The following is a 14,138-nucleotide window of genomic DNA, read 5'->3' on the forward strand; positions in this document are numbered from 1 at the left end:
GGTGCATAAACAGTGAGTTTTGGAACCCTGAAAAAAATAAAATAAAAATGACAACAACTCCTTTTTCCAACATGTGGTAGGAGTCCCCCAAATGATTGGAAGCAGCCTCCATTAGAGATCAATCCACTGCATGTTGAAGGTCCTCCCACTTCAAAAAGACCAAGAAATATCCAATCCCAAAACAAAGTAAGGGCCAGCTCCAACTCATGGAATACCACCTGCTCTCCCTTAGATAGTGTGCTGTTGCTTTAATAAACCTGCCTTCTGCTTTCACTTGGGCATTGATCTCTAATTCTCACAGGCCAACAATAAAAATAATGATGGTTTACCATTACAATTCATAGAAAAGGAGGTACAGGGAAATTGAATGAAAGGGAATAACAAAGTAGGTTCATAGTCAATCTTCCTTGTAAAAAAATTAACCTGAAAGTGCGTTTCTGCCACCTCTCTCCTGTTTGATATGATAAAGAATGACCATGATACATGAATTATAGTTCGGGATTTTGAAAAGCATAATGGCTTTATACGAACACTTGAGTATTTATTTATTTATTTATTTACTTATTTATTGCTAGCAAGATAGCTCGATTTGATATGTGGTTCCTGACAACCAACCTCAGAAGAAATTCCATCTTCATGAGAAGTCAGAAAGAACCACAAACCAAACCTCAAAATAGATTCAAATACTCTTAAAAAAATTTCCCTTCCTGGGGCACCCGAGTGGCTCAGTGTCTTTGGCTCACTGGGCCTTTGCGTTCGGCTCAGGTCATGATCCTAGGGTCCTGGGATTGAGCCCCATGTCTGGCTCTCTGTTCAGCAGGGAGCCTGCTTCCAATTCTCTCTCTGCCTGCTCTCTGCCTACTTGTGATCTCTGTCTGTCAAATAAATAAATAAAATCTTTAAAAAAATATTTCCCTTGGGCACCTCGGTGGCAGAGTGAGTTAAAGACTCTGCCTTCATCTCAGGTCATGATTCCAGGGTCCTGGGATCGAGCCCCACATCAGGCTCACTCCTCAGCAGGGAGCCTGTTTCTTCCTCTCTCTCTGCCTGCCTCTCTTCCTACTTGTGATCTCTATCAAATAAATAAATAAAATCTTTAAAAGAAAATTTCCCTTCCTATCAGAAGCAGACCAAACCACTAACAAATTCCCCAGAAAGCTTCATCTAAAAGGTTGTACTTTCTTCAGACACCAAGCAGGACCTACTTCTCTGGGCCTGGTATTTCTTCAATGGCCTATTCCAGAGAATAAGACACTAAACTACTGAGCGCCATGGGCCTCAGAACCACGAAAGACATGATGAGGGGCCCAAAGCACGCCTCTGGTCACCAAGAGCGTGTGTAAATGTTTGCTGCTTTTCTGCATTTTTCAAAGCTGAGTTTTTAGCTGGAGGCCGCTCCTTTAGGATAAATTGCTGATACCATAGAGTAAAAGCCATTATATGATCTTTTACAAACCATTTCCTATCTTTGCAATCTCATGTGCCAAGACAGACACGGATTATTTAAAACCCTGAAGACAGTCCTATTGCATTTAAATTGCCTGTAACCTTCTTGTAATAGATTTATGATTGATGATAGATTTAGGTAAAATATAACTATTTTAATTATTTATTCTTCGTAAACGATTTCAAACTATGCTCATTTAAGTAAGTTGGTGCATAATCCCTTTTCTATTAAACCATAGTGCAAGGACCAATGCCGCGCTTCCGAGTGAACCCCAAGTTCTTTTTCTAGAATGGCCATATGCGTATGTATCAGGCGTCCTCTTTTCACTCGCTTTGTGGAGCACCTACCATGGAGGTCATGTAATAACCAATAACCAAAAAACAAACAAAAAACCCAAACATCCAGGTCGAAGTGATTCGCGGGTGCCATCATGCAATGGCGGACCCTGCCTGGAGACTAGGAGACTGCTCAAAGAGATCGCGGGCAGGCATCTCAGCCCAGGCCTGTGCTGGGGAAGCTGGTTCCCGGCTTTGGGCACAATCAGGAAGCCAGCGAAGTGACCCGAGAGTGCAGCCGGGTTTAGGGCTGATGATCTTTTCACAGCCCGGCTGCACTCAGACACCCGCTTGGGGAGCTAGGCTAGGAGGCCGCTGAGCGCTGGCGCTGGCCACGCTGGCAGGCCCCTGGGGCTTCGCTGGCGCCCGTGCCCCAGGCCCGCGCCTCAGGACGGAGGGGGAGGGGGTGGGGGCGGCCCGGAGAAGGGGCTTTGCTAATTGCAGAAGTGGGAAGTGAGCTCGCGGAGGTCGCCACGGAGAGTCTGAGAGGAGGTAGAGGGGCTGGCGGAGGAGGGGCGCGCAGGGCCACGGTGCTGTGCTGAGGCCCTGTCGGGACTCAGGACCCCCTGCCTCGACGCCCCTGCACTCCCGCGCTCCAGCCCAGCCCTTGAGGCCGCGCTGTCCCGCCCCGCCCCATGGCTTCTCCGGAGGATCCTCTGGGAGCAGGTAAAGTGACACCGTGACGCGCCGTCATCTGGAGCAGAAAGCGCGGGGCCGCGAGCTCGCGGGGGTGTTGGGACCCAGCCTCCTGCGACCCCCGGGGCAGCAGGACCACCCCGGATGACACGCCGCACCCGGGACCCCACGGGTCGGGCCCGGGACAGAGCAATGCGAGGTGCCCCCCCGCCAGTGAGCGCAATAGTCCCCATCGTTTGGCACCCCCACGCGTGGGTGCCGAGGACCCCCTTCCCTCATCCCGTGGCGTGAACCCGCCACTTTTGTTCTGGACTTGGGATCCCATGTGGAAACTAGTCCCTCAGACCTCCCTGGAAGCAAGGAGCGCAGGGAGGGATTCTCGGTTTTTCCCGCCCCGCCCTGGCTCTTCCTCTCTCCACATTCACATGCCTTCTGGCCTCCCTTTCTTCTCCTCATTGTCACTTTTATTAAATGGTTTTGTTCTGCATGTTGACCCGCAGAGCGATTTCATGAATGAATATACAGGAAACTGAGTCGGAGCCCACCTGTGAGAGCCCACCTATGGGGGCCTTTCATTAGAATGGTCTCTGGTTCTAGCCTCAGTTCAGAATACTGTGTGTACCTGAGGACCGAGTCCAGATGTTTCTTTCATCTCTGACTTGAATTTGAAATCCTAACGTCACTATGACCTGGGAAGCCGAGGTCCACAGCATCTTCATCTGAAATTCCACTAGAGCTCCCATTTACCTAGTGCCCAGCCTGAGTCTGTTTTCCACTACTGTCAGGGTTCTAGAAGTTCATGCACTGCCCACCACTGACAGTAGGGACATCTCTCTGTCCAGATTTTCCCTTTACATAAGGAGGTCAGTTACAGGAGATTAGGGCTCACTCTAACGACCTCACTCTAATGTGATTGCATTTGTAAGGACTCTAGTTCCAAATAAGGTCACGTTCTGTGGTACCAGAGATAAGGACAGCAGCAAGGTTTCTGGGGGTAATGCAGGTCAGCTCTTAACAGTCCACTCTCTGGCTCCCCAAATTCGTGTCCTTCCCGTGTGCAAAATACCTTCACCCAATGCCCTCCAAAGCACTAATCATCCCAGAATCAACTCAAAATCTGTAATCTCATCTGTCCTCCTTCACTCAAAGACCTAGATCTCACCCAGACCATGAGACCTGAGGACTGCATCCAGAAGCCACAGTCTCCTGGTAAAGCTTCCCGTCAGGTCCTGACATCACCCTCATTTATCCCAGCAGCCAAGGGCCTACAGTTCCCAGAGACAGTTTCTCAGAGGAAGTTTGAAGACCACCTCAGAGGACGTTCTTTGGGAGTGAATGAGGAGGGAAGGGGGTCAGAGACTCCTGCCATTCCCAGGGCACCCAGAACCCAGAGAGTGAGGCCTTGGGTGCTTTCTAGTGACAGATTCAAGGCAATTCTTTGACTTTGGGACTTCAGAGCTAACTTAGTTTTCATTTGTGATTATTATTTTTGTGTGGGGGCCATAGCTTTTCTTTGGACCTATGGCTGTTTTCACTCCCGGTTCTGAAGAAGCCCCTAAAATCCTAACCCTGTTGAGGACACAGAAAGCTCTCAGAGCAGCAGTACTGGGGGACAGCTGGACACATGGTTTGGTTTCTCCTCTGGCCTGATTCTGCGGCAGCCCCACTCTGTCCTCCTCAGACTTCAGAGCAATAGCTGAATAAGTGGAGAAAGGACCAGGGAATCAGGAAGGTGGCCACCGAAGTGTGAATTCTCTGGAGGGTGGCTGAGCTAGTGAGGGAGCATGTTAGTCGAGCTCTGCCTGCAGTCTGGATGGAGCTGAACAGGGGCCAGGGAAGGGGAGGAGGAGCCGAGAGCAGGGAGAAAGGGACCAAAGAGGAGATTCAGACGAAGGGAAGTAATTGGGAGGAGAGAAGAAACTCTAGAAGACAGGCAAGTAAGAAAAAAAAGGGATGAAGTGGGCATCGGGAAAGGGCACCACCAGGGAAGGAGAAAGGGGAAGGGAAGAGGGAGGGAGGGAGGAAAGGGGAAAGGAAGAAGGGAGGAGTCAGCACGCCAGGGCTCCCCCTGCATCTGAAGAAGAGGTGGCTGGTCCAGCTTGTCATACAGGGTCCTCACTCTTAGGTCCCAGTTTCTGCTCCAGTGCTACTGGGCTTTGCAGAAAATTAATGACATATATATAATTATAGGGAAATGACACCTTCTGTTCCATTATGAGTACAGATTTTAAAATGGTCTCATGAGGCAGGGATTCTAGCCACTGGCTGTGCAAGGCATGAGGCCTGTTAGTGATTCTATTTTTTCCTCTGCAGAATGGGTCTTTCTACATTCCAGGTCCTTTCCACCCCAATAAATAATGCGGCGAAACTCTCAGTGAGTTGTACTTTTGGTTTAAACAGCCAACTGTCTCTTAAAAGGGACTTTTGTTTAAATTCCTTTAAAAAAAAAAGTCCTTTCAAAAAAATCTTTTTTTTTTAATTTTTTTATTTTTTAATCCCATATGTTTACTCTGAACCTGGAACTTTGTCATTTTGACCTTTTCTGCTGATGAAAATATTCTTCATCGAATCCCAAAACAAAGTAAGGGCCAGCTCCACCTCATGGAATACCACCTGCTGTCCCTTAGATAGTGTGCTGTTGCTTTAATAAACCTGCCTTCTGCTTTCACTTTTGGCATTGATCTCTAATTCTCACGTGCCAACAATAAAAATAATGATCGTTTACCATTACAATTCATAGAAAAGGAGGTACAGGGAAATTGAATGAAAGGGAATAACAAAGTAGGTTCATAAGTCAATCTTCTGTTTAAAAATATTAACCAGAAAGTGCGTTTCTGCGACCTCTCTCCTGTTTGATATGATAAAGAATGACCACGATACATGAATTATAGATTGGGGTTTTGAAAAGCATAATAGCTTTATACCAACACTTGAGCTTTTATTTATTTATTTATTTATTGCTAACAAGGTAGGTCAATTTGATATGCGGTTTCTGACAACCAACCTCAGAAGTAATTCCATCTTCATGAGAAGTCTGAAAGAACCACAAACCAAACCTCAAAATAGATTCAAAGAGAAAACACTCTTAAAAAAATTTCCCTTCCTGGGACACCCGGGTGGCTCAGTGTCTTTGGCTCACTGGGCCTTTGCGTTCGGCTCCTGGGATTGAGCTCCTGGGATTGAGCCCCATGTCTAGCTCTCTGCTCAGCAGGGAGCCTGCTTCCACTTTTCTCTCTGCCTGCTATCTGCCTACTTGTGATCTCTGTCTGTCAAATAAATAAATAAAATCTTTAAAAAAATATTTCCCTTGGGCACCTCGGTGGCAGAGTGAGTTAAAGCCTCTGCCTTCGGCTCAGGTCATGATTCCAGGGTCCTGGAATCGAGCCCCACATCAGGCTCACTCCTCAGCAGGGAGCCTGTTTCTTCCTCTCTCTCTCTGCCTGCCTCTCTTCCTACTTGTGATCTCTATCAAATAAATAAATAAAATCTTTAAAAAGAAAATTTCCCTTCCTATCAGAAGCAGACCAAACCACTAACAAATTCCCCAGAAAGCTTCATCTAAAAGGTTGTACTTTCTTCAGACACCCAGCAGGACCATCTTCTCGGGGCTGGTATTTCTTCAATGGCCTATTCCAGAGAATAAGACACTAAACTACTGAGCGCCATGGGCCTCAGAACCACGAAAGACATGATGAGGGGCCCAAAGCACGCCTCTGGTCACCAAGAGCGTGTGTAAATGTTTGCTGCTTTTCTGCATTTTTCAAAGCTGAGTTTTTAGCTGGAGGCCGCTCCTTTAGGATAAATTGCTGATACCATAGAGTAAAAGCCATTATATGATCTTTTACAAACCATTTCCTATCTTTGCAATCTCATGTGCCAAGACAGACACGGATTATTTAAAACCCTGAAGACAGTCCTATTGCATTTAAATTGCCTGTAACCTTCTTGTAATAGATTTATGATTGATGATAGATTTAGGTAAAATATAACTATTTTAATTATTTATTCTTCGTAAACGATTTCAAACTATGCTCATTTAAGTAAGTTGGTGCATAATCCCTTTTCTATTAAACCATAGTGCAAGGACCAATGCCGCGCTTCCGAGTGAACCCCAAGTTCTTTTTCTAGAATGGCCATATGCGTATGTATCAGGCGTCCTCTTTTCACTCGCTTTGTGGAGCACCTACCATGGAGGTCATGTAATAACCAATAACCAAAAAACAAACAAAAAACCCAAACATCCAGGTCGAAGTGATTCGCGGGTGCCATCATGCAATGGCGGACCCTGCCTGGAGACTAGTAGACTGCTCAAAGAGATCGCGGGCAGGCATCTCAGCCCAGGCCTGTGCTGGGGAAGCTGGTTCCCGGCTTTGGGCACAATCAGGAAGCCAGCGAAGTGACCCGAGAGTGCAGCCGGGTTTAGGGCTGATGATCTTTTCACAGCCCGGCTGCACTCAGACACCCGCTTGGGGAGCTAGGCTAGGAGGCCGCTGAGCGCTGGCGCTGGCCACGCTGGCAGGCCCCTGGGGCTTCGCTGGCGCCCGTGCCCCAGGCCCGCGCCTCAGGACGGAGGGGGAGGGGGTGGGGGCGGCCCGGAGAAGGGGCTTTGCTAATTGCAGAAGTGGGAAGTGAGCTCGCGGAGGTCGCCACGGAGAGTCTGAGAGGAGGTAGAGGGGCTGGCGGAGGAGGGGCGCGCAGGGCCACGGTGCTGTGCTGAGGCCCTGTCGGGACTCAGGACCCCCTGCCTCGACGCCCCTGCACTCCCGCGCTCCAGCCCAGCCCTTGAGGCCGCGCTGTCCCGCCCCGCCCCATGGCTTCTCCGGAGGATCCTCTGGGAGCAGGTAAAGTGACACCGTGACGCGCCGTCATCTGGAGCAGAAAGCGCGGGGCCGCGAGCTCGCGGGGGTGTTGGGACCCAGCCTCCTGCGACCCCCGGGGCTGCAGGACCACCCCGGATGACACGCCGCACCCGGGACCCCACGGGTCGGGCCCGGGACAGAGCAATGCGAGGTGCCCCCCCGCCAGTGAGCGCAATAGTCCCCATCGTTTGGCACCCCCACGCGTGGGTGCCGAGGACCCCCTTCCCTCATCCCGTGGCGTGAACCCGCCACTTTTGTTCTGGACTTGGGATCCCATGTGGAAACTAGTCCCTCAGACCTCCCTGGAAGCAAGGAGCGCAGGGAGGGATTCTCGGTTTTTCCCGCCCCGCCCTGGCTCTTCCTCTCTCCACATTCACATGCCTTCTGGCCTCCCTTTCTTCTCCTCATTGTCACTTTTATTAAATGGTTTTGTTCTGCATGTTGACCCGCAGAGCGATTTCATGAATGAATATACAGGAAACTGAGTCGGAGCCCACCTGTGAGAGCCCACCTATGGGGGCCTTTCATTAGAATGGTCTCTGGTTCTAGCCTCAGTTCAGAATACTGTGTGTACCTGAGGACCGAGTCCAGATGTTTCTTTCATCTCTGACTTGAATTTGAAATCCTAACGTCACTATGACCTGGGAAGCCGAGGTCCACAGCATCTTCATCTGAAATTCCACTAGAGCTCCCATTTACCTAGTGCCCAGCCTGAGTCTGTTTTCCACTACTGTCAGGGTTCTAGAAGTTCATGCACTGCCCACCACTGACAGTAGGGACATCTCTCTGTCCAGATTTTCCCTTTACATAAGGAGGTCAGTTACAGGAGATTAGGGCTCACTCTAACGACCTCACTCTAATGTGATTGCATTTGTAAGGACTCTAGTTCCAAATAAGGTCACGTTCTGTGGTACCAGAGATAAGGACAGCAGCAAGGTTTCTGGGGGTAATGCAGGTCAGCTCTTAACAGTCCACTCTCTGGCTCCCCAAATTCGTGTCCTTCCCGTGTGCAAAATACCTTCACCCAATGCCCTCCAAAGCACTAATCATCCCAGAATCAACTCAAAATCTGTAATCTCATCTGTCCTCCTTCACTCAAAGACCTAGATCTCACCCAGACCATGAGACCTGAGGACTGCATCCAGAAGCCACAGTCTCCTGGTAAAGCTTCCCGTCAGGTCCTGACATCACCCTCATTTATCCCAGCAGCCAAGGGCCTACAGTTCCCAGAGACAGTTTCTCAGAGGAAGTTTGAAGACCACCTCAGAGGACGTTCTTTGGGAGTGAATGAGGAGGGAAGGGGGTCAGAGACTCCTGCCATTCCCAGGGCACCCAGAACCCAGAGAGTGAGGCCTTGGGTGCTTTCTAGTGACAGATTCAAGGCAATTCTTTGACTTTGGGACTTCAGAGCTAACTTAGTTTTCATTTGTGATTATTATTTTTGTGTGGGGGCCATAGCTTTTCTTTGGACCTATGGCTGTTTTCACTCCCGGTTCTGAAGAAGCCCCTAAAATCCTAACCCTGTTGAGGACACAGAAAGCTCTCAGAGCAGCAGTACTGGGGGACAGCTGGACACATGGTTTGGTTTCTCCTCTGGCCTGATTCTGCGGCAGCCCCACTCTGTCCTCCTCAGACTTCAGAGCAATAGCTGAATAAGTGGAGAAAGGACCAGGGAATCAGGAAGGTGGCCACCGAAGTGTGAATTCTCTGGAGGGTGGCTGAGCTAGTGAGGGAGCATGTTAGTCGAGCTCTGCCTGCAGTCTGGATGGAGCTGAACAGGGGCCAGGGAAGGGGAGGAGGAGCCGAGAGCAGGGAGAAAGGGACCAAAGAGGAGATTCAGACGAAGGGAAGTAATTGGGAGGAGAGAAGAAACTCTAGAAGACAGGCAAGTAAGAAAAAAAAGGGATGAAGTGGGCATCGGGAAAGGGCACCACCAGGGAAGGAGAAAGGGGAAGGGAAGAGGGAGGGAGGGAGGAAAGGGGAAAGGAAGAAGGGAGGAGTCAGCACGCCAGGGCTCCCCCTGCATCTGAAGAAGAGGTGGCTGGTCCAGCTTGTCATACAGGGTCCTCACTCTTAGGTCCCAGTTTCTGCTCCAGTGCTACTGGGCTTTGCAGAAAATTAATGACATATATATAATTATAGGGAAATGACACCTTCTGTTCCATTATGAGTACAGATTTTAAAATGGTCTCATGAGGCAGGGATTCTAGCCACTGGCTGTGCAAGGCATGAGGCCTGTTAGTGATTCTATTTTTTCCTCTGCAGAATGGGTCTTTCTACATTCCAGGTCCTTTCCACCCCAATAAATAATGCGGCGAAACTCTCAGTGAGTTGTACTTTTGGTTTAAACAGCCAACTGTCTCTTAAAAGGGACTTTTGTTTAAATTCCTTTAAAAAAAAAAGTCCTTTCAAAAAAATCTTTTTTTTTTAATTTTTTTATTTTTTAATCCCATATGTTTACTCTGAACCTGGAACTTTGTCATTTTGACCTTTTCTGCTGATGAAAATATTCTTCATCGAATCCCAAAACAAAGTAAGGGCCAGCTCCACCTCATGGAATACCACCTGCTGTCCCTTAGATAGTGTGCTGTTGCTTTAATAAACCTGCCTTCTGCTTTCACTTTTGGCATTGATCTCTAATTCTCACGTGCCAACAATAAAAATAATGATCGTTTACCATTACAATTCATAGAAAAGGAGGTACAGGGAAATTGAATGAAAGGGAATAACAAAGTAGGTTCATAAGTCAATCTTCTGTTTAAAAATATTAACCAGAAAGTGCGTTTCTGCGACCTCTCTCCTGTTTGATATGATAAAGAATGACCACGATACATGAATTATAGATTGGGGTTTTGAAAAGCATAATAGCTTTATACCAACACTTGAGCTTTTATTTATTTATTTATTTATTGCTAACAAGGTAGGTCAATTTGATATGCGGTTTCTGACAACCAACCTCAGAAGTAATTCCATCTTCATGAGAAGTCTGAAAGAACCACAAACCAAACCTCAAAATAGATTCAAAGAGAAAACACTCTTAAAAAAATTTCCCTTCCTGGGACACCCGAATGGCTCAGTGTCTTTGGCTCACTGGGCCTTTGCGTTCGGCTCCTGGGATTGAGCTCCTGGGATTGAGCCCCATGTCTAGCTCTCTGCTCAGCAGGGAGCCTGCTTCCACTTTTCTCTCTGCCTGCTATCTGCCTACTTGTGATCTCTGTCTGTCAAATAAATAAATAAAATCTTTAAAAAAATATTTCCCTTGGGCACCTCGGTGGCAGAGTGAGTTAAAGCCTCTGCCTTCGGCTCAGGTCATGATTCCAGGGTCCTGGAATCGAGCCCCACATCAGGCTCACTCCTCAGCAGGGAGCCTGTTTCTTCCTCTCTCTCTCTGCCTGCCTCTCTTCCTACTTGTGATCTCTATCAAATAAATAAATAAAATCTTTAAAAAGAAAATTTCCCTTCCTATCAGAAGCAGACCAAACCACTAACAAATTCCCCAGAAAGCTTCATCTAAAAGGTTGTACTTTCTTCAGACACCCAGCAGGACCATCTTCTCGGGGCTGGTATTTCTTCAATGGCCTATTCCAGAGAATAAGACACTAAACTACTGAGCGCCATGGGCCTCAGAACCACGAAAGACATGATGAGGGGCCCAAAGCACGCCTCTGGTCACCAAGAGCGTGTGTAAACGTTTGCTGCTTTTCTGCATTTTTCAAAGCTGAGTTTTTAGCTGGAGGCCGCTCCTTTAGGATAAATTGCTGATACCATAGAGTAAAAGCCATTATATGATCTTTTACAAACCATTTCCTATCTTTGCATTCTCATGTGCCAAGACAGACACGGATTATTTAAAACCCTGAAGAGAGTGCTATTGCATTTAAGTTGCCTGTAACCTTCTTGTAATAGATTTATGATTGATGATAGATTTAGTTAAAATATAACTGTCTTAATTATTTATTCTCAATAAACGATTTCAAACTATGCTCATTTAAGTAAGTTGCTGCATAATCCCTTTTCTATTAAACCATAGTGCAAGGACCAATGCCGCGCTTCCGAGAGAACCCCAAGCTCTTTTTCTAGAATGGCCATATGCGTATGTATCAGGCGTACTCTTTTCACTCCCTTTGTGGAGCACCTACCATGGAGGTCATGTAATAACCAATAACCAAAAAACAAACAAAAAACCCAAACATCCAGGTCGAAGTGATTCGCGGGTGCCATCATGCAATGGCGGACCCTGCCTGGAGACTAGGAGACTGCTCAAAGAGATCGCGGGCAGGCATCTCAGCCCAGGCCTGTGCTTGGGAAGCTGGTTCCCGGCTTTGGGCACAATCAGGAAACCGACAAAGTGACCCGAGAGTGCAGTCGTGGTTTAGGGCTGATGATCTTTTTGAGCCAGGCAGCGCTTGGACAATGGCTCGGGGAGCCAGGCTAGGAGGCCGCTCAGCGCCGGCGCTGGCCACGCTCGCAGGCCCCCAGGGCTTCGCTGGCGCCCTGACCTGGGCCCGCGCCTCAGGACGGAGGGGGAGGGTGGCGAGGGCGGGGGCGGCTGGGAGAAGGGGCTTTGCTAATTGCGGAATCTGGAAGTGAGCTCGGGGGACTGGCGGAGGAGGGGCGCGCAGCGCCGCGGTGCTGTGCTGTGGCCCAGTCCACACTGCAGGACCCCCGCACTCCCGTGTTCCCGCCCAGCCCCTGAGCCCGCGCTGTTCCGCTTCCGGGCCCGCTGCCCCGCGACGCCCCATGGCTTCTCCGGAAGACCCTCTGCGAACAGGTAAATGACACCGCGCCCGCCGCGCCCTCACCTGGAGCAGAAAGCGTGGGCCGCGAGATCGCGGGGGTGTGGGTACCCAGCCTCCCGCGACCCCCGGGGCTGCGAGACCACCCCGGTCGCCGCGCCGCACCGGGGTCCGCACGGGATCTGGCCGGGGATGGCGCCGCCTGAGGTGCCCCCCGCCAGAGGGCGCGCTAGCCCCCATCCTTCGGCAACCCCATGCGTGCATGCCAAGGTCCCCCTTCCCTTGTCTCCCGCCTTGGCCCCGCCGCTTTTGTTCTGGACTTGGGATCCTAGGTGGCAACTAGTCCCTCAGACCTCCCTGGCAGCAAGGAGCGCAGGGAGGGATTCTCGGTTTTTCCACCCTGGCTCTTCCTCTCTCCACATTCACATGCCTTCTTGTGTCCTTTCCTCTCCTCATTGTCACTTTTATTAAATGGTTTTGTTCTGCATGTTGACCCGCAGAGCGATTTCATGAATGAATATACAGGAAACTGAGTCGGAGCCCACCTGTGAGAGCCCACCTGTGGAGGCCTTTCATTAGAATGGTCTCTGGTGCTAGCCTCAGTTCAGAATACTGCGTGTCCCTGAGGAATGAGTCCAGATGTTTCTTTCATCTCTGACTTGAATTTGAAATCCGAACGTCAATATGACCTGGGAAGCCGAGGTCCACAGCATCTTCATCTGAAATTCCACTAGAGCTCCCATTTACCTAGTGCCCAGCCTGAGTCTGTTTTCCACTACTGTCAGGGTTCTAGAAGTTCATGCACTGCCCACCACTGACAGTAGGGGCATCTCTCTGTCCAGATTTTCCCTTTACATAAGGAGGTCAGTTACAGGAGATTAGGGCTCACTCTAACGACCTCACTGTAATGTGATTGCATTTGTAAGGACTCTAGTTCCAAATAAGGTCACGTTCTGTGGTACCAGAGATAAGGACAGCAGCAAGGTTTCTGGGGGTAATGCAGGTCAGCTCTTAACAGTCCACTCTCTGGCTCCCCAAATTCGTGTCCTTCCCGTGTGCAAAATACCTTCACCCAATGCCCTCCAAAGCACTAATTATCCCAGAATCAACTCAAAATCTGAAATCTCATCTGTCCTCCTCCACTGAAAGACCCTGATCTCACCCTTCCATGGGACCTGAGGACTGCATCCAGATGCCACAGTCTCCTGGTAAAGCTACCCATCAGGTACTGATATCACCCTCATTTGTCCCAGCAGCCCAGGGCCTACAGTTCCCAGAGACAGTTTCTCAGAGGAAGTTTGAAGACCACCTCAGAGGATGTTCTTTGGGAGTGGATGAAGAGGGAAGGTAGTCAAAGCCTCCTGCCATTCCCAGGGCACGCAGAACCCAGAGAGTGAGGCCTTGGGTGCTTTCTAGTGACAGATTCAAGGCAATTTTTCGACTTTGGGACTTCAGAGCTAACTTAGTTTTCATTTGTGATTATTATTTTTGTGTGGGGGCCATAGCTTTTCTTTGGACCTATGGCTGTTTTCACTCCCGGTTCTGAAGAAGCCCCTAAATCCTAACCCTGTTGAGGACTCCGAAAGCTCTCAGAGCAGCAGTACTGGGGGACAGTGTGGACACAGGGTTTGGTTTCTCCTCTGGCCTGATTCTGCGGCAGCCCCACTCTGTCCTCCTCAGAATTCAGAGCAATAGCTGAATAAGTGGAGAAAGGACCAGGGGGTCAGGAAGGTGGCCACTGAAGCGTATCTTCTCTGGAGGGTGGCTGAGCTAGCGAGTGAGCGTGTTAGTCCAGCTCTGCCTTCAATATGGATGGAGCTGAACAGGGGCCAGGGAAGGGGAGGTGGAGCAGAGAGTGGGGACAAAGGGACCAAAGAGGAGATTCAGACGAAGGGAAGTAATTGGGAGGAGAGAAGAAACTCTAGAAGACAGGCATGTAAGAAAAAAAAGGGATGAAGTGGGCATCAGGAAAGGGCACCACCAGGGAAGTAGAGAGGGGAAGGGAAGAGGGAGGGAGGGAAGAAAGGGGAAAGGAAGAAGGGAGGAGTCAGCACGCCAGGGCTCCCCCTGCATCTGAAGAAGAGGTGGCTGGTCCAGCTTGTCAAACAGGGTGCTCACTCTTTAG

Source organism: Mustela lutreola, chromosome 1, assembly GCF_030435805.1.
Source record: "Mustela lutreola isolate mMusLut2 chromosome 1, mMusLut2.pri, whole genome shotgun sequence".
Taxonomy (NCBI): domain Eukaryota; kingdom Metazoa; phylum Chordata; class Mammalia; order Carnivora; family Mustelidae; genus Mustela; species Mustela lutreola.